Consider the following 24,976-nt stretch of genomic DNA (forward strand, 5'->3'; position numbering starts at 1 on the left):
GGCTGGAAGCACGAGAAAATTTTATTAATTATGCTATGTTCCACCTAATTATTGTCATTTGGTTCGTCTCCTCCGTATTTGTTTCAGTAACCTTCTGTACTATACCGTAGCAGTTCTTTGAATATAAGGTCCAAGTTCCATCGAGCTACGTTACTTTCGCTCTTACGCTTAGCGCGCGAATGCAGTTACAGGTGTTTGTAACCACTATCCTCAAGTTGTATAGGTTAGTACCGTTTTTTACGAGTGCAAAGAAAGGTATTCGGTAAGGATCCTGCCTTTCCCGAATACTCTTCCACAAATACTTCGACGCTGGAATAAATTAATGTAAAGATACCAGAAGAAAAGAAAAATGCTTAGATTTGTAAATGATGTGGTAATGTTAGGCAAATCTTAAAACATTCTCCGAAATGGCACTGAAAATATGAACAAGATGTCTTTCGAGTTTTATTACAATAAGCAAATGACAAAACTTAAGTTTTGCAATTTCACAGACGTGTCGCAAGCAAAGGGCGACATACGAAATAATCAAACTTCTTCAGTATAAACAATTCCAAGTCTGTGCTGCAAAGAGTGTACAAGAGCAATAACTGGCGTCGATGTTTCTATCCAAGCTGCTAATCTTGAAGCTGCTATTAAACTAGGGCGCCAACTGTCGGCCGCGGCGCTTATGTCCCCTTCACATAGGGGCCGCTGCTGTCGCGTTGTCGTCCTGGAGAGGGGTCGATCAGCGTGCGATTCGCTGACGTCTTGATTCAAATGGTTCAAATGGCTCTGAGTTCTATGGGACTTAACTTCTGAGGTCATCAGTTCCCTAGAACTTAGAACTACTTAAACCTAACTAACCTAAGGATATCACACACATCCGTGCCCGAGGCAGGATTCGAACCTGCGACCGTAGCGGTCGCGCGGTTCCAGACTGTAGCGCCTAGAACCTCTCGGCCAAGCCGGACGGCCGCTGACGTCTTCTCACAGCCCATCCCTTTTCTATTGTTCCCGACTGTCATGCCGCGCTTGACTTTACGCCGTAACAGGTTCATGATCGGCTTAGTGGGACGTGATTTTAAATCAAAATGTCGCACAGCATGACAGATACAGTATTGATTTCCTCGTATTTCGCTGTTATTATATTGTTACTTGCAGTGTGCTGTTCGAAGACAACAGCATATTGAAGATTTATCACGAGCTCGTCACTCTTGTACGGTTTCCTATAATTAAATGCCAATTACTGACACATCGGCAGGAAAAGCGTTCAGGGGTTAGTAAGGGAAACAACACTGAAGTCGAAAATTTGCTTGGCTAAGGAGTAGTGTAGTTGTTAGGGATGTGAATTACGGAGTCGAAGGAAATAGTTTCATGTTTTGCTATATTTTAATATATTTGTCCTTTTTACCTTAGCGTTTTAACACATTCTGAGGCTTTCTTAAGAATGTAATACAAGAATAGTACGCAATATTCGATGGTATTTACATTCAAGAGCGCACTGTCTAAGGAATTCTTCGCTTTTGTGAGCTATGTGGTTAGAAAACAAAGGATGACATTGTTATGAGCGAAACGAACAGCAATGATGCATATATTCCCTATTTCTCACAAATATTTCGCTGCTTTTTTTTTCTTTTTTTTTCAAATAGGTCGCGATTTCTGATGATATAGTTAGGGAGCTTAAATTCATATTCTTCCTGGTATCAAATATTTTGCTCTTTAGTTCGGATTATTTTGCGATGGTTTGGTTAAGAAGCAGCCTAAGAGGACAGCTTAAATTCTGTATTAAGCTATTATTTCTGCAGCTTCCGAGAGTCCATTCACACACCGGAGAACCTGGTGTCACCCGCCACGCTCTTGGACACGTACATGTCATTCTGACGTCACTTCCGAGCAGAGCGAGTGTGTGAATAGCTTCCCCCTGGTAGAAGTTTGTCACGTGATCAGCAGAGATAGACCTTGTTAATGATTAAATTTAACTGTCGAACAGTCGTCTGTTAGCAATAAAATTTATCTATCGATTCGGTAGACCTACTCGTACAGTATCGCTAAGCCTCTTGGCTCCTTCTTACTTGCTAAAATTGTTCGCATGTTCATACATTTCTTTGGCCTCTCTAAATTTGTTTCAAAAACTTTGTGGTTTCCTGGCTGAAAAGCGTGCGCTGAAACAGCTGATGTTTTACTTTCGCTAGTGAGCAAACTCTCTTGCGTTCATTGAGAGGTGTATTTACTCCACTATCTGTAACTACAATGTAGACCTCTAAAAAATGGTTCAAATGGCTCTGAGCACTATGGGACTCAACTGCTGAGGTCATTAGTCCCCTAGAACTTAGAACTAGTTAAACCTAACTAACCTAAGGACATCACAAACATCCATGCCCGAGGCAGGATTCGAACCTGCGACCGTAGCGGTCTTGCGGTTCCAGACTGCAGCGCCTTTAACCGCACGGCCACTTCGGCCGGCTGTAGACCTCTCCACACGTAGACAGAATCTCATGGAACATGCTTCTCTAACGAGAATGTCGTTTAGAAATCTGAGAGTTTGACATACTTTCTTCGTTGATCTAAAAATTGGTCTCATGTTATGTTCCCGTAACATTTTACCAATGAGTTTTTAAAGATGAGGGGAGAGACTGTTCTTCCATCGATGTTCCTCATAACTGTGAAAGACCACCAAAGACTTTTCCTAGTCAGAAAAAACGTTTTAGTTTCTTCAAATTTATATGCAGGATAGTCCATTGATAGTGACCGGGCCCAATATCTCACGAAATAAGCATCAAACGAAAAAACTACAAAGAACGAAGCTCGTCTGGGAAACCAGATGACGCTATGGTTGGCCCGCTAGATGGCGCTGCCATTGGTCAAACGGATATCAACTGCATTTTTTTAAATAGGAACAAGAGAAATTACTGGACGATGACAGATTTCTTGCACGCGTTCTATTTAGCGACGGAGCGTCATGCACCAACAGCAGTAACGTAAACCGGCACAACATGCAATATTGGGCAACGGAAAATCAACGATGGCTGCGACAAGTGGAACATCAGCGACCTTGGCGGGTTAATGAATGGTGCGGCATTATGGGAGGAACGATAATTGGCCCTCATTTTATCGATGGCAACCTAAATGGTGCAATGTATGATGATTTCCTACGTAACATCTACTGATGCTACTACAAGATGTTTCACTGCATGACAGAAAGGCGATGTACTTCCAACATGATGGATGTCCGGCACATAGCTAGCGTGAGGTTGAAGCGGTATTGAATAGCATATTTCATGACAGGTGGATTGGTCGTCGAAGCACCATACCACGGCCCGCACGTTCACCAGATTTGACGTCCCCGGATTTCTTTCTGTGGGAAAGTTGAAGGATATATGCTATCGTGATCCACCGACAACGCCTGAGAACATGCGTCAGCGCACTGGCAGTGCATGTGCGAACATTACGGAAGGTGAACTACTCGCTGTTGAGGGGAATGTCGTTACACGCATTGCCAAATGCATTGAGGTCATGATTTTGAGCATTTGAGCATTTATTGTATTATTTACAGGTAATCACGCTGTAACAGCATGCGTTCTCAGAAATGGTAAGTTGACAAAAGTACATGTATCACATTGGAACAACCGAAATAAAATGCTCAAACGTACCTACATTCTGTATTTTAATTTAAAAAACCTTCCTGTTACGAACTGTTTGTCAAAAATTGGGAACCATATGTTTGTGACTATTACAGCGCCATCTATCACAAAGCGAAAAAAGTGGTCCAACTAAAGCATTCATATTTCTTTACATACTATACGAATATGTAATAAAAAATCGGGGTTCCTATTTTAAAGAACGCAGTTGATATCCGTTTGACCTATGCAGCGCCATCTAGCGCGCCATCTGGTTTCCCCTTCAAGCTAGACGAGTCTTGTTCTTTGTAGTTTTTTCGTTTGACGCTTATTTTGTGAGATATTTGGCCCGGTCACGATGAATGGACCTCCCTGTATATATACGTCTTTTTGTAGTAAACCTTACCACACGTGCATGCAATGCAAAGAGGGGGGCGCTTTCTCTTTAGAGATCTGAGGGTGTATCATATTTTTTGTTGACTTTTGCCAATCAGTTTCATTTTTAAACAAAAAGGGGGAGACTTTGTTCTTCCATTGGTGTTTTTGATGGTTGTGAAGGACCATCGAGGAACAGAGAGACCGATGTATTGGACTCCAGTAGAAATACTGTTCATCGTGCAATTGATGGACGGAAGGTGTGGTGTCACCGCCAGACACCACACTTGCTACGTGGTAGCCTTTAAATCGGCCGCGGTCCGTTAGTATACGTCGGACCCGCGTGTCGCCACTATCAATGATTGCAGACCGACCGCCGCCATACGGCAGGTCTAGTCTAGAGAGACTCCCTAGCACTCGTCCGGTTGTACTTTGCGAGAGAGGGTTCACTGTCTACATACGCTCTCATTTGCAGAGACGATAGTTTAGCATAGCCTTCAGCTACGTCATTTGCTACGACCTAGCAAGGCGCCATATTCAGTTACTATAATTACTTCAAGAACGTATTCTGAACAGATAATATTGTGAATCATGTACCGTCAAGAGCGACGTTCATCATTAATGGATTAAAGTTAAGTATCAAACTAATTACGCCCGCTTTCTGAATTCTCATTCCTTGTCATGTTCCAGACCTCACGTCAGTATAGTTCTTCCCTCCTCACGCCAGCCTGCGTGAGCTAAAACGCTTGCATTTCGGCCTCCACTCGTAACACGGTGTTGGCTCTTCTGCTAACACAAAAGAAGGAAAGCGTGAGAGGCCGGCACAAGGGAGACTAAGACTTCAGTCCATCAGACAGATGAAACAAGATCTGATAGTACACAACATACTCTGAACCGGAGAGACTAGTAGAACCAGATTGCCGCCACCAAATCTACGGATTGAGAACATGAGAAGAAGAAGAAGAAGAAGAGGTGAGGTTCTACGAAGTCACTTAAGATGGTGTCCTAAGTCGCCGCGCTGTGACGATGGAGCACATCCACCTCACCAGATGTTGGCAGTTGCTCGTGCAAGATACGAGTGGTAAAACTGCCACCTGAAGATGACGTCATGGGCTCCATCGCAATACCGCCAATTCGTGTGGCATTAACCGACATTCCGCACGAGTGCCGCAGCGATATTTGTTACGCCAAGAAAACTTCAAATAGCAGAATTTTGAAGAGTTTCGGGACAGGAGAGAGCAATTTCGGGTCTGGGTGATGACGGGTGGCGGCGTCGCACGGCGGGCGGGCGGTGTTTATCTGCGCAGCGGCGCTCCGGCCGGGCAGCCAGCTAAGCTATCGCACAGTAATTAAACAATGAATCAGGCCGGCCGCAGCTGGGAGCTGCGCGCTGCGGCGCACTGCGCACGCGCAGTAATCGGCCGTGAATCAAAATATTAACGTGAAAAACAGCGGCCCCGTTATCGCCTCGTAACCGGCGCGTGACGCGCGCGGAATCACACACGTCACACTGCGCAATGCTGGTGTGACGCGCGGGGAACGTATCGGGAAGAGGACACCGAACGTGTGAGGGATGTGTTGGTCCGTTGTGAGGGAGGGGGTGGGGGTGGTGGGGCAGGGAGGGGAGGGGGAGACTGCGAGGCTTGCGGGAGGCGCCCGTTGCGATCGTGTTCCCGCCTGTCCGCTGCAATTGAGCCCTTCAATGTCCCGACGCAGAGCGGTGAATTGGTTGTTTTCGCTGATGCGAAATGCGCCTCTACCGGCTACACGCGGCTATTTCGGCTTTATTTGCATGTTTACTATTCATTGGTACCTCCGACGGTCAGCCGCAGTTACAGTTCCATATTGCGGTAGCACTGACAATCCGCTGTTGAAAAGGCTGACAGAGGTAGGAAATTTCCCTCGTTTCCCTTCACATTCAGTACTCTTCATGTACACTACTGGCCATTAAAATTGCTACACCACGGAGATGACGTGCTACAGACGCGAAATGTAACCGACAGGAAGAAGATGCTGTGATATGCAAATGATTAGCTTTTCAGAGCATTCACACAAGGATGGCGCCGGTGGTGACACCTGCAACGTGCCGACATGAGGAAAGTTTCCAACCGATTTCTCATACGCTAACAGCAGTTGACCGGCGTTACCCGGTGAAACGTTGTTGTGATGCCTCGCGTAAGGAGGATAAATGCGTACCATAACGTTTCCGACTTTTATAAAGGTCGGATTGTAGCCTATCGTGATTGCGGTTTATCGTATCGCGACATTGCTGCTCGCGTTGGTCGAGATCCAATGATTGTCAGCAGAATATAGAATCGGTGGGTTCAGGACGGTAATACGGAACGCCGTGCTTGATCCCAACGGCCTCGTATCACTAGCAGTCGAGATGACAGGCATCTTATCCGCATGACTGTAACAGATCGTGCAGCCACGTCTCGATTCCTGACGTTTGCAGGACAACAACCATCTGTACGAATAGTTCGACGACGTTTGTAGTAGCATGGACTATCAGCTCGGAGACCATGGCTGCGATTATCCTTGACGCTGCATCACAGACGAGCGCCTGCGATGGTGTACTCAGCGACGAACCTGGGTGCACGAATGGCAAAACGTCATTTTATCGGATGAATCCAGGTTCTGTTTACAGTACCATTATAGTCGCATCCGTGTTTGGCGACATCGCGGTGAACGCACATTGGTAGCGTGTATTCGTCATCGCCATACTGGCGTATCACCCGGTGTGATGGTATGGGGTGCCATTGGTTACACGTCTCGGTCACCTCTTGTTTGCATTGACGGCACTTAGAACAGTGGACGTTACATTTCAGATGTGTTACGACCCGTGGCTCTACCCTTCACTTGATCCCTGCGAAACCCTACATTTCAGCAGGATAATGCACGACCGCATGTTGCAGGTCCTGTACGGGCCTTTCTGGACACAGAAAATGTTCGACTACTGCCCTGGCCAGCACATTCTCCAGATATTTCACCAATTGAAAACGTGTGGTCAATGGTGGCCGAGGAATTGGTTCGTCACAATACGCCAGTCACTACTCTTGATGAACTGTGGTATCGTGTTGAAGCTGTATGGGCAGCTGTACCTGCACACGCCATCCATGCTCTGTTTGAATCAATGCCCAGGCGTATGAAGGCTGTTATTACGGCCGGAGGTGGTTATTCTGGGTACTGATTTCTCAGGATCTATGCACCCAAACTGCGTGAAAATGTAATCACATGTCAGTTCTAGTATAAATATTTGTCCACTGAATACCCGTTTATCATCTGCATTTCTTCTTGGAGTAGCAATTTTAATGGCCAGTAGAGTATTAGACAGGGTGGTTCAGCTGCTCATACCGCTGGGTTTTATGCAACCCAGAATATCTTCAAACATCAAATGCAAAATTATCGTGCTCTCTCGCTCGCTGAGCGCAAACTATTACACCTACAAACAAGAACGAACAGGATGTTTTTGTAGGAAATGTCATGTAGCCGAACTTTGTACTGAGATGCGTTTCCACCATAGGCCATAGTTTTTGAATTATTCAACAATAACGTACGAAAGTGACAAACGCCTTTTTCTTCCATAAAAGCTGTGCCCTCCAGCGGAAACGTATCCAAGTACAAAATTTTACTACATCAAGGAACTAATAGTTTGCACGTAGCGAGGGAGAGAACGTGAAAGTCTAGCAGATGATGTTAAAAGGATTGCGGACAGTCTAAAACCCCGCGCTAGGGGCACGTGTACCACACTGTGTTCAGCTGACCAGATCAGTGGTCACATTGCACTCGTTATGTTGGGAAGATTTCACTTTAACCTCTCGTCAACAACAGATTTCTTAGTAATAGAACACTAGCCGAGAAAGAGAGAATAGCAGGCATGCAAGTGAAGTGTGTAGCACTTCTCCAAAATATGGGTTCAGCTGTCGCGCGACCCTGCGTAGTACTTGCTCGTAGGAGGGTATGAAGGAGTTGATACAAGAGGGAGACGACTTCTTTTTCTGTTGGAAAGTGACGGGTTTGATTTAAATGTGCTCTGTATTCCTACAACTATCAAAAATCCTAAATTGGGGATAGATGAGTCGTAAAACCTTGGCTTCATATGGGTGTGTGTTAATGTTCGTTAATTATAAGTTAGAAAGGCCCCCGAGTGTCGGAACATATTTACGAATCGCTCGTCATCCGCGTATAAAAGTAGTTCACCCTACAGAAACGCTACATCTTCTTTTTCATATGTTTTGCCATTTTCTCGTGTGGTCAAGAAGAGACTTCATCGATATTTTAAGTCTCATGTACAAGGTGCTCGCATCAGTCTTTCCACCAGACGTCAATGGCATTATGCCATTGGAAGTAACTTTTGTTTTGACAAAGTGTTTGCTGACGATTTTCGGCGACGATAGGCGTCTGTTTTGTATTGGTTATGCATCTGAGAGTTGGCTGGCTAGGAGCACTGTGGGCAGTGCATATGTGTTGTGTGTTACTTATAACCCAGTCATGTGCACGTTCCTTATTCGCTTCAAAGAGATCTTTCTCCCCTTATAGCCCCTCATTTTTATGCTTTTCTTGTTGAACACTTCTCTATCAATTTAATGGGATTGGTAGTATGCAGCACACATGGTTAGTAGACGCTTCTAGCTCGGTGAAATCTCACTATCAAAGAGCTGGCAAATAGTGTAAGTGTGTTTTATCTCTTTCTTCCGTCGCTTTTTGGTAGAACAACTTCAAAACTACAAATTAAAAGTCCATTTTTGTCTATGTTCTATGGTATTAATTTATTTTGTTATCCGTTTTTCAGCTTAAAAATTCAACATCAGATTAATTGTGTATCATCGTCAAAGACGTTGAAAAAGATGCTACAGATGAAGAGCGAAGTACGAACACAGAGTAAAGGTCATATTGAAACTGCTAGAGTAATAGCATTAAAATGTTAAAAAGTGCGTAAATGTAAACTGATCAAACCATAAAATCATTAACAATCAACAGCAAACTAAAGAAAAGAAGAAAAAGAGTACCTGCATAACAGTTCAAATTAAATTGCTAATAATAATAAAGTAGAATTAATACATGCCAGAGCACTGAAGAATAGTTTAAATGGTACTACATACAGAAGATACTACAAAAATAGAGAGCAACAGAATACATGGAGTATATAGACTATCACAACAAAATAAATGAATACAGGGAAAAGGAGGATTAGAATGAAGACAGTATGGGAAGCAATGGAAAACTGTTAGGGTTAACTGAGGTTTAGAAGAGGGAAGGTATTGAGCTCTTTGGTCATTTAGTGCTAAAGCAGAACTATAGGCCAGATGTTTACTGATTTCTAGGCCTTCCAACAGATTGGTTTTAGTTACTAAGTGAACAACATGCCATTGTGGCCAGTAGCTGTGCACCTCATTCAGTACATAACAGATATACAGGCCTAATTCTACATTATGTAACTGCGTTCACGTTGAGCCAAGCCAGCTGCTATGTCTCTGCTTGACTGACCAACATAAAACTTATCACAGTACCTCAATGTTGCCTAGTAGTCTGCTCTTACCTTTACTGTGTACATTGGCATGTGGTGTTCCTCGCACAGTAGGAAATCCAGTAGTTACAGAATCTCTGTGTTTTGGCTATACTTTGTGATACTGATCGTAGGTATTGAATTATACACAACCTCCTGTAAACTTTGCTATATCCTCACAGGCTAACAATGCCTCCCACACTGCCTGTTTCATTCGGTTCCTCCATTTCTCCTGTATTTATTTTATTTTGATTGTCTATGTACGTATATTCTGTTGCTGTAATTCTCCTCTCTTTTGTTCTGCATCGCCATCCATATGTAATACCTCTTTCAGCTTTCTTCGGTACTCTTGTCATGTACTAATTTTAATTTATTGGTATAGTTAATTTAGTTTAAATTGTTATATAGGCACTCTTTATTAGAGTTTAATGTTAATGTTTTTCTGATTTGTTCCCTTTATATTTATTTAATGATTAACTTTCACATTTTAATTGCACTATACTGCACTGTAAAACATGACATTTACTCTGTGTTCGTATCTCACTCTTTTGAGTGACATCTTGTTGAATGTTACGTAATTTCTACCTCCTTTGACGACGGTAGTCAGTTAAAGTCTGATGATGCCACTGTAAGCCAAAAATCGGTTAGCAAAATAAAGTTATTATTTAGAATAAACGTAATGTTGTTATTTTAATTTGGACCATTGAGTGTGGGGAAACCAGAAAATTAGGGAATCGAACCGTTTGAAATTTGATGGTGTTGAATGATTTTGAAAATTAGAGAGAGCTGTAAATAGTAGAAATTGTAGGGAAAGACAGATGTTGGAATGTTATCACCATTAGTCGCCTTACCCATTACTGGTTATTGTGACCAAATCCCTTCGTTCATTTCTTATGTAACTGAACATTCGACGAGAGTTTTCCATCCACAACTATCTTCACTCTTCTTAATGAAATGTGAATAGGCAGGCCGGCCATGTTCTTCACTTGAGGCAACAAAATACTTTCCTGGTGGTCTTATATTTTCAATTTTGTCTTTGAAGATGGCCTTCTCTTCTCAAAATGTGGCCAAGCAACTGTAAGTAAGTTTGACTGGCACAGGAAGATAAACATCTCAAGGTGCTAAGTTCTCCTTTAATGAAAGCATCCCTTTTTCATTCCTTCCAATGAACGCGTAACATCTTACTCGAATAACACTTCTCAAACGCATTAATTCGACTCTCGCAACTATCTTTCACGCCACAGTTATCGCAGCCGTACAAGAACACACGCAACGCCAATGACTGCACCAAGAGCATCTTTGTTGTTTGGAATATTGTCCGATTCTGCCGGATTTTAGTGATCTTAAGTGGAATGTATCTGACACCAAACCAGTCATAATACTGCTGCCTTTCTCCCTCAAATGTACGGTGCGTCTCTCCTACGAGTCTAAAACTAAACTTCGTCCGAAGAGGCCTTGATAGGCCCAACGGTTCCGACCGGCCGCCGTGTCATCCTCAGCCCACTAGCGTCAATGAATGCGGAGATGGAGGGGCATGTGGTCAACAGACCGCTCTCCCGACCATATGTCAGTTTACGAGATCGGAGCCGCTACTGCTGATTCAAGTAGCTCCTCAGTAAGTTTTACAGTGTGTAGATACATCCATTAGGAACAATATTTTCATTTCGCCACATAATTTCCATCCCTCTCAACTGCCTTACGCCATCTTGGAACCAGCGCCCGTATACCTGCACGGTAAAATTCTGCACCAACCTGTTGGAGCCACTGTTTGGCAGCGTGCACAAGGGAGTCATCATCTTCAAACCTTGTTCCACGAAGAGAGTATTTCAGTTTCCCAAAGAGATGATAGTCACATGGAGCCAGGTCAGGACCGTAAGGCGGGTGTTTCAGTGTTGTCCATCCGAGTTTTGTGATCGCTTCCATGGTTTTTTGACTAACACGTGGCCGTGCATTGTCGTGCAACAGCAAAACATCCTGCTTTTGCCACTGTGGTCGAGTACGACTCAGTCGAGATTGAAGTTTCTTCAGTGTCGTCACAAATGCATCAGAATTTATGGTGGTTCCATTTGACATGATGTCCACAAGCAAGAGACCTTCGGAATCGAAAAACACCGCAGACATAACTTTTCCAGCAGAAGGGGTGGTTTTGAATTATTTTTTCTTGGGTGAATTTCCATGATTGTCTCTTCGTCTCTGGTGAAAAATGATGGAGCCATGTTTCATCACCTGTCACAATTCTCCCAAGAAATTCATCTCCATCATTCTCGTACTGTTCCAAAAGTTCTTTGCATACCGTTTTCTTGTTTCTTTGTGAGCCACTGTCAACGTCTTGGGAACCCTCCTGGCACAAACCTTTTTTAACGCCAAAACTCTCAGTATTTGGAAATACTTCCTTCCCCTATCCCACCGTAGCGAGACAATTCGTTCACTGTGATGCGTCTATCAGTAGTCACCCATTCGTTAACTCTCTGCACATTGTCTGGAGTGTGTGCAGTACGAAGCCTGCCGCGGCGAGGACAATCCTCAACATTGCCGCTCCCGCTTTCATCACGTAACCTGCTTGCCCACCGATTAACTAAACTGCGATCGACAGCAGTATCTCCATACACCGTTTTCAATCTCTTGTGGATGTTTCCCACCGTCTCGTTTTCACAGCATAGGAATTCTATAACAGCACGTTGCTTCTGACGAACGTCAAGTGTAGCAAAAATGGTTCAAATGGCTCTGAACACTATGGGACTTAACATCTTAGGTCATCAGTCCCCTAGAACTTAGAACTACTTAAACCTAACTAACCTAAGGACTTCACACACATCCATGCCCGAGGCAGGATTCGAACCTGCGACCGTAGCAGTCGCGCGGTTCCGGACTGCGCGCCTAGAACCGCGAGACCACCGCGGCCGGCGTCAAGTGTAGCAGCCACTTTGAAGACATGTTGTAACGGCGTCAGTCACGGGAACAGGTTGATCTAAGTTTGAAAACAAGCGGGAAGGATCTATCTATACACTGTAAAACTTTCACACATGCAGAATGAAAACCGTATTTTTACAAAAATTGTGTTCATTTCTTTTGGAGTGACCCTCGTAAATAAGTATTGCCCATCACGTTTTACATGCGAGACCCAGTGCCAACAAAAAGTGTTGATTTGTTTCTAGTTACAACCAAAATGATTTTTAAAGCGGAATTTTACGTGCCCATTCGACGGAGCGGTCCATATTATGAAGCTGGTATCTGTACAGATTCCATTGGTAATCTTGCAGCTCTGCAAGAATGAAACTACAATGAAATCCAGACCTTCAGCTGTTTGCAGGCGTTGATAAATATCAACGGGGACAGTTGAAAAATGTGTGCCCCGAACGGGAGTCGAACCCGGGACCTTCTGCTTACAGAGTAGACGCTCTATCCGAATGAGCCACCGAGGACACAGACGGTTATGCGACTGCAGGGACTTGTCTTTGGGACGCTCCCCGTGAGACCCACACTTTCAAACTTTCTGTCCACACACTACATTTGTAGTGCTACACTACATTTGTAGTACTCATTACTTGCGGCAGTCAATCTACCGATTCCCGTACCAGTTTAAACAATGTGAGTGCATCCGCACTGACGAAGATAATTGGCCGGTAAGCCTTATCTACATGAAGCTTTATCAACGCCTGTAAGCAGCAAAAGGCCTGGATTTCATTATAATTTCGATCCATGTAAGTCTAGTTTGACATTTTTTATCGATTTGTGTTAGGAGGGACAGCAAAACACGTAGATTAAACAGCAGTGCAGGAGCGACTCATAAGGGAAATTCCCCACCGCACGCTCCGCAGATTTAGTGGTAAGATCGTCCAGTGGATAAACCGTCAAAAACAGATCACAGATCGAGCATGAAAACAGGAAGGAGGTGTACTGAAGTATGAAGAAAGAAACAAAACAGAAATAGTGAACTGGCGAAGCTCAACATACGCCACATCGAGCGAACTGCAAGAACCACGGTGTCGTGGTTGGTGGTCACGCTCCTGGACTATAAACTGGGGGATCCGTGTTTGAATCTCCCTCGTGGCCTACGTTTTTTCCACAAAATTATGAGCTTTCCGTCCCATTATTGACGTATCTCTTCTCCTGTAGTCGGGCAATTGTGTATTATACGTTGGTTAAAGAATATGAAACATGTAAGAATATACCGTCGCAAGTAAATGTGATGAATAGTTAGCGCAGGCGAGATGCTACGTAGACCTCTAACAGAAATGAAAACAAGAAATAAACGGGTGTGAACTATATCACAACAAAGGAATTCAAGAGGCAAAACTTACAAAATGGAATGCAAGAGCCATTGCATGTAGTACTTGCGTAGAAAGAATAGGAGATACGTACGTCCAGCAGTCCCTTTCTTACACCTCGCCGTTGCAACCGGACGTTACACCACGACACAGACACAAATATAGCGATCAGACGCGTCATTGAGCGGACAGACAGTTCACAATTTTGTGGAAAAAAGAAAGATGCACGAGGGAGATTACAAGACGGATGTGCCCCTTCGCAGTTCAACACAGTGACCACATAATGACGACGGATTTTCTCTTTACATTCACTCTACGTCGTACATCTTAAGCTTGGACCTTTCACTATTTCTGTTTGGCTTCTTTTTTCACAATTCAGTACGCCGTCTTCCTGTTTTCATGTTTGATCAGTTTTTAGCGGGCTATCCACTCGGTCATCCTATCAGTAAATCTGAGGGGTTCGCGATGGGGAGTTTCCCTTATCAATAGCGCTGAATGTTTGGCTTTAGCAATCAGTTTCGGCCAGGTCACTACAGTCACTGCTGGAGTATTCGTTGTTCGTACAGTTTCACTGTCTCTGTTAATATATTTTGATAAAACAAATATCCCATTATATTAATCTGGGACCGGAGTATCGCAAGGGCACATAAAACTCCGATTTTACGTGGGCTCTGGGTGTCGCATGAATGACACGATGAGCATTATTTATTTCGCTGACTCCAGCTACACAAAGCAAAAACGAAACTGCAAATATCTGCTGAAACGCCAGAGAAAATGCGCTGACGACTGTTAACAGAGACGTGTGTGCGTTGCAACGTAAACTTCCAGTACTGGTGGTGGTAAAACTCTACCTAAGTAAGAAGATTACCGTCGCTTTGTAGAGTCCTACAGCTCCTGCAACCTACGCGTCTGTAGTAAATGGTTTCTAAAATTCGTGTGGTCCAGGAAATTACTGCTTCCTGCGAGTTATTGCCGGGTATTAATAATTTTTAGCGGAAGGTTTTAACCAACCGGTAAATGTTTGAACGCAACGGATAACGCAACATTTTTTTGAACCACTATAGAAGGCACCTATACAGGGCTTGATAGGCAGTATATAGCTTTTATTTGCTTTCATGACCCAGGCTTCCATTGTGGTACTTATTTTCACTTATTCTTCATGATGGAGGGAGCAAATAAACAGTCGAGGGTAGACAGAATTGATATTTATTCAGTGCCGCTGGCATTTCAGCAACTATCAGTGTTTCTATTGCAATATACATCATCCCAACTGGTCTCTCTAGTTAACATGGTACAGTTTCGCCACGTAATTATGGAATGGGAGAGAGGAGCGCAGACCTGGATTCAATGTAATTTTATACAAACACACGATTTTACCTAAACCCATGCTTATTACGCCCATTTGCTGTAAGTAACTCAGAACAAGTTCCAAAAATACACTACAACCAAGCTAGGTCAGGGCGGAAGAGTGTTTCGCAAGTCTTTATCAAATCAACGGGGCATAAAAATCTGATACTTTTCCTAGTGGCACGAGCTTAAAACATGTAGTTTACGTAACGGGCAACATTGACAGCAAATCTAATAGTTATGGGGAGCACACTTCAATGCTATTCAACACGTGTGGCCTAGTTTCGGTAGCCAACACAAATCCAGAAAATATACGGACACACAAGATTATTCATTCTCATTTTACACTCGCCCACTATCGTATGATTATTCATCGTGTACAATACATTTTCCTACCGAAACTACACTTTATCAATGTGGCGGTTGCTCCAACAGATCACGTGATGCGAAGACAAGTCGCAAAGAAAACATATGGATAATAAATAAAAATACGCAAAAATATTACTGTAAATGAATGAGAAGATTAAAATACATTGAATTAGTGAATTTCCGTTAAGCACAGAGCAATAATACGACAGTGAGCTTAAGGCCCATGGTGCGTGGCCTGACCAAGGCACATACGCAAAGTTCTACTGAAATTCAAATAAGTTATGAAAATAAATTCCCTCATGGGGTTTAGTGGTAAACTCGCACCTGATTTCAACATCTGGACTTCATTACCGAGCAGCTTTCAGACAGTCCAATACCTTTGTTAACATTACCAAAACGAGAGCTGCGTCTCCAGATCTGTCCAGCGCCGCGACGCAGGAACAAGTGTTCGACCGGACACCTCGTCTCACCGTTCTTCGTTCAAAAGGTGGTGGAGGGGATGGTTCACCAACCTAACGAAGCCAATACTCGTGCCTTCGCGACCTCTCTGACCTGACTCGCCCACCATCTTTGCCAAACTTGTTCACGTTTAGGGATTGAGACTATCCTACCACAGAACGACTCTACACACGCAATGCCACGACCTTTGACCAGAGCTTTCGCCTACGTCACATACTATCCCATTCATACAGTCCAAGGTCGCATACAGGAAAGGATACAAGGAAACATCGTACACATGAAATAAAATAAATAAATAAGTAAATAAATGAACACCGCTTGGTCCATTCTCTTCTGTTTGCCATACACGGAATTCACTTCTGCAGAGTCAAAACACTCTGGCTATAGTTCTCCTGTACCGGAATTTGTTGGAAAAATATGGAACGGGACAACAAGTTCCGTTTCAGTGTGTGTGTGTGTGTGTGTGTGTGTGTGTGTGTGTGTGTGTGTACTTGCGTGAATTCGAATGTCGTTGCTGTGGTCGCTTCTCGATCGTGTACCTCGTAAATGATTAGGAATTGTCCTAACATTCTCGAGAGTAATATGTCTTTGTAAATCTCTGATTTCACGTATCACGTGCAGTCTAGTGATTTCTAAATGCTTTGTCTGACCAAGTTGTGGTTACTGAGGCTTTAATCCGTCCAGTTTTTGCGAAAGGGGGATGTTCTCTCACATTGCACAGGAATTTAGAGCTGTCAGAGTCAATGCCTATATATCTCATCTGGTTAACTGTGGACGTCGAACACTTGTCACACATGTGCGTAGTGTATGATGTAGCGCCTCGATGCTCGTTTGATAGAATTAACTTTGTGCCTTATGTCATTATAATATCTTCTGTTATTCATTACACTTCAGAACGTATATGAATGAAGGTAAACTACGAGAGTTCGTTTCAAGCATGTGATTTCCGCAATTCCCAACTGCTTTAATCCTGGTGCGCAGCATATGTGACATTTAGCTCAGAGTAACTCGAGTCCGCAGCGTGAGTATAACGTGTTCGTGTTGTCCTTTTCTTCGACGATATTAATCAGTATCTAAATATGTATGTCTCGCAACTATTCATCAAATGCCGTCTATGTCCGCAATTTCAATTTTTTTATTAACATGGAATTTCTGAATTAAGACTAATATATTATTTTGGAAACAGAATTTTTACGAGAGTATTACGATTAAACGATACAAAATCTTAGGAACCACCTGATTCGGCACAAGAGTTTTCATTGCATGGTTACTTGCTCAATCTACTTTTTTTCAGTTTTCTTTTCCGATATGAAGCACCGCACAAATATGGTTAGAGATACTTGCCAAATTGTCCTATAACTCCACAGTGCTATCAGAACCGTTATCAAGAGTGTGTTTCCGTTTCTTTCTTTTTTCTTTTTCGCGATCTGTCTGACGCGGCCTGCCACGAATTTCTCTCCGTGTTCCAACCTTTTCATCTCAGATTATAAATTGCAGCGTACGTCCTCAATTATTTGTTGGATGCTTTCCAATCTCAGCCTACCTCTACAGTTTTTACCCTCTACATTTCCCTCTAGTACCACAGAAGTTACTCCCTGAAGTCTTAATAGATGTCCTATCATCCTAACTCTTCTCCTTTTCTGTGTTTTCCATACTTTTCCTCCCCGATTCTGTGGATAACCTAATTCCTAACCTTACCAGCTCACCTATTTTTCAACACTCTTCTGTAGCACATCTCAAATGCTTGGATTCTCTTCTGTTCCGGTTTTCCCACAGTTCATGCATCACTAACATACAATGTTGCGCCCCAAACAAACATTCTCAGAAATTTCTTCCACAGATTAAGACCTATGTTTGATACCAAGCAGACTTCTCTTGGCCAGAAAATCCCTTTTTGCCAATGCTAATGTGATTTTTATGTCCTCCTCGCTCCGTCCACCATCGGTTGTTTTGTTGTCTACGTAGCAGGACTCCTTAACTCCGTCTACTTCATGACCCCAAATTCTGATGTTAAGTTTCTCGCTGTTTTCGGTAGTGCTACTTCTTCTTCTTTCGTCCTTCATCGATTTGTTCTCATTCCATATGTGTACCTGTTAGGCTGTTGATCACATTAAGCACATCCTGTAATACTTCATTTTCATTCAGGATAGCAATGTCATCAACGAATCTTTTCACTGATATCGTTTCACCCTTGTTGCGAATCCTGATTCTATATACTGAGCATCCTTAATAGGGCCTTACGGACTAATCTTTTGGTGGGCAGAATAGTTATTCGTTGCATTTTAAATAATCAGTATTAAGTGAGATGCTTATTCAATATTAGTCATACACAGAATAAATTATCTGTCTCGTCAGCTTATACAGGGTGGTCCATAGGTCATAACCGGGCCAAATATCTCACGAAATAAGCCTCAAAATAAAGAACGAAACTTGTCTATCTTGAAGGGGGAAACCAGATGGCGCTTTGGTTAACCCGCGAGATGGCGCTGCCATAGGTCAAACGGATATCTACTTCGTTTTTTTTTTTAATAGGACCCCCCATTTTTATTACATATTCGTGTAGTATGTAAAGAAATATTTTTTAAATAGGAACCCCCATTTTTATTACATATTCGTGTAGTACGTAAAGAAATAACAATGTCTTAGTTGGACCACTTTTTCTCCTTTGTGATAGATGAGGCTGTAATAGTCACAAACATATGGCTCACAATTTTAGACGAACGGTTGGAAACAGGTAGGTTTTTTTTAAATTAAAATACAGACTGTAGATACGTTTGAACATTTTATATCGGTTGTTCCAATGTGATAAATGTAGCTTTGTGAACATATCATTTCTGAGAACGCATCTGTTACAGCGTGATTACCTGTAAATACCACATTAATGCAATAAATGCTCAAAATGATGTCCGTAAACCTCAATGCATTTGGCAATACGTGTAACGACATTCCTCTCAACAGCAATTAGTTCGCCTTCCGTAATGTTCGCACATGCATTGACAACGCCCTGACGCATGTTGTCAGGCGTTGTCGGTGGATCACCATAGCAAACATCCTTCAACTTTTCCCACAGAAGGAAATCCGGGGACGTCAGATCCGGTGAACGTGCGGGCTATGGCATGGTGCTTCGACGACCAATCCACCTGTCATAAAATATGCTATTTAATACAGCTTCAACTGCACGCGAGCTACTTGTCAGATATCCATCATGTTGGAAGTACATCGCCATTCTCTCATGCAGTAAAAAACATCTTGTAATAACATCAGTAGAACATTACGTAGGAAATCAGCATACATTGCACCATTTAGATTGCCATCGATAAAATGGGGCAAATTATCCTTCCTCCCATAATGCCGGACCATACATTAACCTGCCAAGAACGCTGATGTTCCACTTATCGCAGCCATCGTGGATTTTCCGTTGCCCAATAATGCATAATATGCCGGTTTACGTTACCGCTGTTGATGAATGACGCTTCGTCGCTAAATAGAACGCGTACAAAAAATCTGTCATCGTCCCGTAATTTCTCTTGTGCCCAGTGGCAGAACTGTACTCGATGTCAAAGTTGTCGCCGTGCAATTCCTGGTGCACAGAAATATGGTACGGGTGCAATCGATGTTGATGTAGCATTCTCAACACCGAGGTTTTTGATATTCCCGATTCTCACGCAATTTGTCTGCTACTGATGTGCGGATTAGCCGCGACAGCAGCTAAAACACCTACTTGGGCATCATCATTTGCTGCAGGTCGTGGTTGACGTTTCACATGTGGCTGAACACTTCCTGTTTCCTTAAATAACGTAACTATCCGGCGAACGTTCCAGACTCTTGGATGATGTCGTCCAGGATACCGAGCAGCATACATAGCACACGCCCGTTGGGCATTTTGATCACAATAACCATACATCAACACGATATCGACCTTTTCCGCAATTGGTAAATGGTCCATTTTAACACGGGTAATGTATCAGGAAGGAAATGCCGTCCGCGCTGGTGGAATGTTACGTGATACTACGTACTTATACGTTTGTGACTATTACAGCGCCATGTATCACAGAGCGAAAAAAGTGGTTCAACTAAAACATTAATATTTCTTTATGTACTACAAGAATATGTAATAAAATGGGGGTTCCTATTTTAAATAACGCAGCTGATACCCGTTTGACCTATGGCAGCGCTATCTAGCGTGCCAACCATCGCGGAATCTGGTTTCCCCCTTCAAGCTAGACGAGTTTCGTTCTTTGTACTTTTTTCGTTTGATGCTTATTTCGTGAGGTACTTGGCCCGGTCACTATCAATTGACCACCTTGTATAGTCAAGTTCACTCAGAATGCAGTTGTCCAGTGAAATAAGTAAAATGTACTTAAATATTACATATTAATTAAGACAACTTTCAAAAATACAGTCAACATTAAATTACATAGCTTTCATCTTCCACGTTAAAATGCAAGTTTAAGCGAGGAAACTTTTAATCACCCCTCTGGATCATCCAGTCACTCATGTTGTGCCACTTTGCTTTTGGATATTTGCAGATAGCCAAAACAGATACGACCCATTTCAAGCGAATGTAATATCGACGATATTTTACGTAACACGACGGCAGCTGATTCGTATTCGCATTAACTTTAATATTTGCTTAGCAGCCAGTGGTGCTGGACTCTGGGTTTTTTCATCGCACAGTGCGTGGTTCGCTTCGCCCCTGCGAGCACTCGCGTCCCCAGTCGGGTTGGGTCGGCCGCCATTGGCGCGTTGGTGGCGGTTCGCTCTAATTGATGGCATTCGGCCTGCTCTTATTAATTGCTAGCCGTAAATTGGGGCAGTCGATACCCGCGCGGTTATAGCGTGAAAATGCGAGCTGCCGGGGCCGCGGCCGGAGCGGATTACGAGGATCCAATATCGGGCGCCGCAGTCGGCGACGCGCGTGGTGTAGCGCGGGCCAGCGGTCAGCGGGACGAGGTCTCGCATGTAAGAGCGAACAGTCCGACCAGCGGCGCGGAATGGTTCTTCAGGATTCAAGGAAGTTCGGACAAATTTTACTCGTCCGAGGTCCAGCCTACATCTGCATCTTCACCTGCGTCTTCCGCAACACGGCGTGTCGCGGAGGGTTCTTTGTGTACTAATATCACCTCCACACTATCTTACTCCAGCTTGCTAAAAGGACGATTGCTGGCAAGCCTTCGCGTCAGTTCGAATTTCTCTAATTTTACGGTCGTAGCCTTTACGTAGCGATGTTACGTAAACTCTCCCTTGTTTTCTGCTTGTACTACGTGATCTGGATCGTCTACATCCAGTAACAGATCTCTCCTCAGTGTCCAGTGGTAAGTTACACGACGGATTTTGGATTACGCTATTTGGTGTAACGTGCCGTAAGCCCCGAACGAGGTCTCTTTGAGTCTTTTGTAACTATTATAACATGGGATTTACTAGCTATAAAAGCAGTCTATTTACGATTCTCCTGCATGTACAGATATTTACTGAATAATGTCGTTTTAGTTTAAAAACAAGGATGTGCTAGTAATTTCTAAAGGACCTGGCCTTCTGCAGAAAGACGTCGTATATTTACCCAACAATACAAAGTTATCGCTACACTTTAAGGCAAACAGTAAATGTGCAAACTTATATCGAATGTAACACCAACATTATTTAACGTACCAAATAAGCCACCACACATGTAGGTTAAGGAAAAACCACATATACATGATAATAAATCGTCTAAAGCAATAAAGCTTTTCCTCAACACAAAACAAAACTAAATGTGAACCATGAAAGGCAAGAATCTTCAACAAATTTGCTTGTGAAGGAGAGGTAACTACTTTTACAAGAATATTCATATATTAGAAAGACCAGTGAAGTGTAAGAATGGGCGAATCATTAGACCCCATAATTTTTTTGTGTGTCTTGGAAAGTGTCCATGATAATAACAACAGAAATATATGCTTCTGATGCGTGAAATACGTGTTTGCACTCCTATGCTATCAGCGAAGTAAGCTGAAAACACACATATTCGAAAGAATTGCTTCATGAATAAATTGTCGCTTTTGTCATTGAATCAGTGTGTTTCGGCTGTTTCCAAATGTATTTTTAATGATACTTCAGGACTCTTGATGAAATACTAACACATGGAACACAAAAATGTAACTGTTCCGTTAATTAAGTAGAAAATAACTAAAGACAAACGTTATCCTTACGATGCATATGTATGTTCCCTTTCTCACCACTTGCAGCGCTAGTGTCGCTCCAGCTGTCAAACAGTAACAACGTTTGCGTCAGAGAGTGTCGTGATTGTATGTATTGGATTATGGCATTACTCCATTCTATCTCTGATCAAGGCACAGATATGGCTAATCAAAATGGCTATCCACCTCTCGATATATTCGTTGACTCTTCTAGGAACAAACGCTCTCTAAACTTTCTCAGTAAACCACACTTTGACGCAGAATGCCTGTCTTATGTTGTCTACCACTGGAGTTGTCTGAGCATTTTCTCGCTTGCTGAATGAAACGAAACACGCCATTCTTCTTTGGATCTTCTCTGTTTTCTCTATCAGTCCTGTCTGCAACAGATCCCCCCCTGAATAGCAATATGCTCAACTACTGGTGGAATGAGGGCTTTTCAAGCGACCTCCTTTGTGGGCACACTTCCACTGAATCTCAGTCTCGCATCTGCCTCACCTCGGATTAGTTTTATGTGGTCGTTCCTGATTAAATCGCTCCTGATACATACTCAAAGATGATTTACGGATGTGAGTTCTTCCAGCGGTTATTATGTAGTCGTGCAGCCATATATTATCGTATATTTCTGTCTATTTATTCATTATATTTGTTTACTGCCATCACTGAAACAAGTGACCATCCTCTGAGGGTCTTCCTGCACTTGGTTACAACTTTCTAGAAGGTCTCTGCATACAACAGTATCATTCACGAAAGGCTCATGGAATTTTGACATGTGCTAGGTAACTTGCCAGTTACATATAACTTTATTTAGTTCCCTAAACACTACAGAGCAAATTTACGACCGTAACTATCGACTGAATATGTCACACAATCTTATGGCTTAAGGGCACAACCTCTTTAATTTTTAAATCGGCAAAAGACCCATGATTTAAAACACAATAAATATTCATAAGGCAGAAAGCCCAAAGCTTTATCCCGAAAAAAATATTTTAAATGAGGCTGAAGGCCCAAACAATCTAAGACTTAACAAGTAAGGAATTTTAATTTTAAGACGGCTGAAAGCACATGATTGAAAAACACAACTACAATGAATTTACAAAAGGCAAAAGGTCCAAAGCTTTATCCAAAAAAATATTTTAAATGAGGCTTAAGGCCCAAACAATGCAAGACTTGACAAGTACGGAACTTTCAATTTTAAAACTGCTGAATGCCCATTATTTAAAGCCCAACTAAAAGCTTGCAAATTCAGATCATCGGCTATGAGGCATTAAAATACACAATCAAATACCAATAAGAAAAAGCAGTACAGCCAGCGGCGCTCAGAAGTTTCGGGAGGTCGGCCTGCACTAGAAACATTAACGTTCGCTTAAGGGAGACAGGCAGTTGACCCAACTACATCTGATCCGCCGGCAAACCAACCAAGAGGCAGTCAACGGTCCCACCGACAAGACGACATGCTTTCCACCCGACCAATACACAAGGAACTCCTATGCCAAAATGTAAAAGGCGTAGCCGCCCACAGCCAAGTATGCATAAGCTGTCAAAACTACACACACGTGTTGGACAGCGACAACACGGTGAGGAAAGGGCACTGCCTGAATTTTTCGCCAGCGGCCAGGGCAGGTAACCGGAACGCTAACGGCCACTAGGCATAAATTCCGCTGGTGAATACAGTTCAACTCCACCGGATTGTGGCCAAACTTTCGCCAACTCGAACACTCGCTGTTGCACAGGGGAATACCCCCAACAGCCAACCATGAAAACCAAAGGCACAATGTGAACAGTCTGGCTTCAGTAATTAAATCACTTCTTAACTTTGATGTCCTGCGTCGGTGAGCCACGAACCTCGTAGCAATCGGAACAGCTCCCACACACTCCGACAATGCGTAGAGACCGCCAGCGGGCCCTGCCCACTGCGCCGCGCGCTGATTTCCTGACTGATCCACACCAACCGACTGACTGCCACACATCAGCACGGAGACAGCACTAAAATAACTGAGCGGTCGACTTCACAAGCTATACACAGTTTCACGAACACTTGCACGAAGGACTAGACAATACTAACGGCAGCGACTGTCCAATAACAAGGACGAATCACGAGTCGCCACACGCAGGCAACCCATAAGCGATCGCGAATCAACATACACGTCGTCCGACAAGACGACCGACCGACAACCAACATAGGTGGTCGACACTCAAGTGATATGTATCGGCAACCGTCGGACGAGTCATAGCTGTCCGGACCTCACTGCAGCCGCGCCCCTACTGAACTTCCACCGCGTCCTAAGTCAAACACGGCCAGGTCCGAACTGAACTGCTAGCGCCTCCCAACTCTCTGGCAGATCCGAATTCACTCCGAACACACGACAACCGCGAAGTAATAACTGTCAGCAAAGATAATACGCCAGTGCTTATATCGATGAGCGCCGCTGCTGCCGCTCACGGGCAGATAAGGCGGCAACTCAGTGACACCAGTAATTGAAATTAACATAACGAGGTGGTAGTACCGTAAAAACAGGATGTCAAATGAGATATGGCACGAACACGAGCCAGGCATGGCTCAGTTCATACGTATGACGGGAATGCTCATTTCCAGCAAAAAACTCCATATCGACATATGTCCTATTCTGAAAAGATTCCTATGCTCGAACCTTCTTTAATAGGCAGCAATGGGGCACTGTGTCAGATGCTTTGCGTATATCTAGAAACATACAAAATGGCTCTGAGCACTATAACTGCTGAGGTCATCAGTCGCCTAGAACTTAGAACTACTTAAACCTAACTAACCTAAGGACATCACACACATCTATGCCCGAGGCAGGATTCGAACCTGCGACCATAGCGGTCACGCGGTTCCAGACTGAAGCGCCTAGAACCGCACGGCCA

This window comes from Schistocerca piceifrons, chromosome 3, assembly GCF_021461385.2.
Source record: "Schistocerca piceifrons isolate TAMUIC-IGC-003096 chromosome 3, iqSchPice1.1, whole genome shotgun sequence".
Classification (NCBI taxonomy): Eukaryota; Metazoa; Arthropoda; class Insecta; order Orthoptera; family Acrididae; genus Schistocerca; species Schistocerca piceifrons.